The sequence below is a fragment of the Sciurus vulgaris genome (genome assembly GCF_902686455.1).
Source record: "Sciurus vulgaris genome assembly, chromosome: 4".
NCBI lineage: Eukaryota > Metazoa > Chordata > Mammalia > Rodentia > Sciuridae > Sciurus > Sciurus vulgaris.
The window spans coordinates 96,937,090-96,941,132 of NC_136464.1; the positions used below are offsets into that span (position 1 = coordinate 96,937,090).

The window sequence follows — 4,043 nt, forward strand, 5'->3', positions numbered from 1 at the left end:
ATGATGTCACACTGGCACTCAAAAAGTTGAGGATTTTATAGAATTTCACATTTCAGATTTTTAAAGTAGGTATGTTCAGTCAATACTGTATCATGAGACTTGGAAATGCATGTAAAATGTTAAGAAAACCATTTGATGCTCTGGAAATGCTAGCTGTGGGTGTTGTTATGATTGTCACCACTATTATTCCCCTAAACTAAATAAATATCAAAGAAATCTTATGACTCTTTCATTATTGTAGTAATGGTCAAATCAGTGCAATGCCATCTGTGTCCAACCACTTCTTGAAGATGGCTTGCATGATTGTACCAGCCAGTCATTATAACACTTTGTCACATAGCACTCAATGCAGCACATTTTACCTCCATATTAATGTTTTGTTTCAACAGTGTACATCATTAAAAATATGGTTCTAGAAAAGTGAATCATTTACATATGACATTTAAAATTCCATTGCATAAATTTGAATCATGCCTGGGCTTGTCAGTGGGATAATCTTCAACTAACAGATACATGAGGCCTTTTAAATCTGATCATACATATTGACATATATTTACTCTTAAAAAAGAACCCACTTCTTTCAATAAAGTATTAACCATGCCCTAACTGGGTAAGTAGGTTTCATAGCTATTTCCTTCATTGGAAATCTCAATATCATATTAAATTGTGAAAAAACTGAGTTTTATTGGTAAGCATGCTTATAATTCATTCAATAAAAATTTTAATTTTAATATAAAGGAATTACAAAGCACATATATAATGTCTATTTCCTATAAATTATACAACTAGCAAGTACTTATATATACATACTTTTATAGTGCTCATTTAATAAATGGAAGCTGCATTTGTACAGCACAGCAGGATAGGATCTGAACTGCCCATGCATGGACATGCATATGCTAGAATACTTATGCAGATATGCTAGAATAAAATCAACACATCCAGAGTACCCATTCAGAAGCCATTTCTAATAGTCTGTCAAAAATGACAATTGAAAGTTTTGCAGACTACAGCTCTAAATATCTTCAGTATTGACATAAACACAATAGGATATCATCTGCTAATTGCCATGTATACCATAAATATATAATTAGCTAAATAATCCAGTAGTCAAATGTAATCCAGTAGACAGCTTCATCTCTTTGAAGCCTTGGAATACAATTATAAGTACTGATAGTCTCTTATATTTCCAAATTGATAGTATTAATTAAATATGGCCCCTCATTTGAATATCAATTATTTTGCCATCTAATAACTTTAATTTACTTTCCTTCAAATTTGTTCATCTTATCTTCCCACTAGAGTACAGAGTCAAAAGGGCTCATTCAGCTAACTTTATAAGTGTACTTTGCCTTGTTTGGATCTTTCATAAGGCGCTGTCATTACCTTGGACAATCACATTATCAGTGAGAAAGATGATTATACCATCTTAGTAGCTATTTAAATACATGTGTACAATTTTGTATTCTTAGCTCCCATGTTCACCTTGATTATACGGAGAAATATGAACATTTAGTTAGTTCATTTTGCTCTAACTGGTCATTCTTGAGCATAAACAATCAGTTCTCCATATTCATGGGTTTGCATCTGTGAGTTCAACTGACCATGGATCAAAAATACTTGAAAAATATAAATTGGGGTCTATACTGAACATGACAGGCATTTTTCTTGTTATTATTCTCTAAAATGGTGCCGTGTAACAACAACTTACATAGCCTTTACATGGCATTAGGTATTACAAAAAATCTAGAGATATTTCTAAGTGTATAGGAGGCTGTGAACAGATGGTCTAAAGTAAAGGACTTGGTAACTATACAGGTATTGATATCCAGAGATGGTCCTGGAGTCAATCCAAATAGACACAGAAGGGAGACTGTACACACTTTTACATTCTAAATATCTTGATCTTTTCCCTCCTTTATATCACAAGCACTGTTCACACTTAATTTGTAAAAATGAAAGCTCTATTACCTAAGAAAAGAACTTCTGGATATTAAGACACTATTACAAAATATGTTTGTTAGTTTAAAAAGAGTAGCTGAAACAGGGCAAATATTACTTCTCCATGGTCCTCTTTGTCCTGGGTGGGCTGTGGCTGCTGAGGGACATGGTGATGGTAAAGATGGCCAAAAGGATTGGAAAAATCAGAATGCCATGCTCAGTGCAGACTATTCCAATCAGTTTCATCATGGGGAAAGTGAAGATGTGGGTAGTGAATGAAAATGGAGGAATCTAGCTCTCTGCATCCTTGTACCTGTCAAATGAGACTGAGTCAAAAGTCACTCTGTGTTCTCAGGGAAACCATCACTTACTCTTGCCTTAGCAAACATCTGTCTCATGATTTATACCTGATGATCGACTTGCCTCCACTCAATTGCATGACACTTGTGACTGCTTTATTTTTCATCATACCTATTATTACTCTAAAAATGCCCATTGCCTAACACATACAAATCATGACTGCTTAGTTAAAAGCAACGGAAACACATTCTAATTAGAAAAATTTTAACTATGGACATTGGTGAAGCTCATAGAATCTGAAGAAGGGCACAGCAATCGCGGTTCAGGGAAACTAGAAATTGGAGGAACAACCACCTCTGGGAGGGAGATATGCTAGATCTATGCTAGATCATGTATCTGCCCTGCTACATGGCCACAGACCACCCATGCTCTCCTTTCAGGCTTGCTTCAAGAGCATCTTCTACATCCACACAGAAACTGGCAACATCTGGACCCATCTACTTGGTTTCCTGCTGTTTCTCTTTTTGGGAATCTGGACCATGCTTAGACCAAATATGTACTTCATGGCCCCTGTTCAGGAGGAGGTGGTTTTTGGCATGTTCTTTTTGAGTGCAGTGCTCTGCCTCAGCTTCTCTTGGCTCTTCCACACCGTCTAGTGTCATTCAGAGAAAGTCTCTTGGACTTTTTCCAAACTGGACTATTCAGGGATTGCTCTACTGATTATGGGGAGCTTTGTCCCCTGGCTCTATTACTCCTTCTACTGCTCTCCACAGCCTTGGCTCATCTACCTCTCCATCGACTGTGCCCTGGGCACCTCTGCCATCATCGTGGCACAGTGGGACCAGTTTGCCACTCCTAGGCACTGACAAACAAGAGCAGGAGTGTTCCTGGGACTTGGCTTGAGTGGTGTTGTGCCCACCATGCACTTTACTATCGCTGAGGGCGTTGTCAAGGTCACCACAGTGGGCCAGATGGGCAGGTTCTTCCTCATGGCTGTGAGGTACATCACCGGAGCTGACCTTTAGGCTTCTCGGATTCCTGAGTGCTTCTTTCCTGGAAAGTTCGACATAAGGTTCCAGTCCCATCAGATTTTCCACGTCCTGGTGGTGGCAGCAGCCTTTGTCCACTTCTTTGGGTTCTCCAACCTTCAGGAATTCTATTATGGCCTTGAAGGTGACTGTACTGATGACTCCCTTCTCTGAGCCTTCCCACCTTGAGGTGAAGGAGGAATTTCCCAAGTGCTTTTAAAAATAACTTCTTTGCTGAAGTGAGAGGAAGAGTCTGAGTTGTCTGTTTCTAGAAGAAACCTCTTAGAGAATTCAGTACCAGTTAAGCTTCAGCTCACTTTCACAGCCACTGGGCAATAAACTTTCCATTTTCATTCCCCTAGCTGGGGCGAGTGGGGATGGTCAACATAGTCATCCCTCTCCTCGGTAGTCACCCTCCTCAGCAAGACAACTATTGGATCCTCACAGAAACAGTACTTTTAAGCTCATTTTGAAATTTTACCCCTTCCTTCAACCATTTTTGGAAAAAGATTAGGGAAAGGGACTCTTCAGAATTTTTTTTTCTCCTGAAAGAAAATGCCCTCCCATACCCCTGCCCTCACTTTGTAACCTGGCTTATAACAGGCCATCCATTTCTGTAGCACACTTTTCAGAAACAATTATAACCTACTCCCATCTTTCTAGAACCTAGTTCTCCTTACATAGCAGGAAGAATAAAGACACCAACTTTTACATAGCCCAGCTAATCATGGAAGTGTGTCCAGGCTTCAAATAACTTGAGTTTTAATTTTTTTT

At 38.6% G+C, this 4,043-nt stretch overlaps 1 pseudogene across 1 annotated transcript; it reads left to right on the forward strand.

Moving 5' to 3' along the window:
- Positions 1-2,621: 2,621 nt before the first annotated feature.
- Positions 2,622-3,700, forward strand: LOC306660271 (adiponectin receptor protein 1-like; annotated as a pseudogene). Its single transcript has one exon. The product of its transcript is annotated as an adiponectin receptor protein 1-like (transcript).
- The last annotated feature ends 343 nt before the right edge of the window (positions 3,701-4,043 follow it).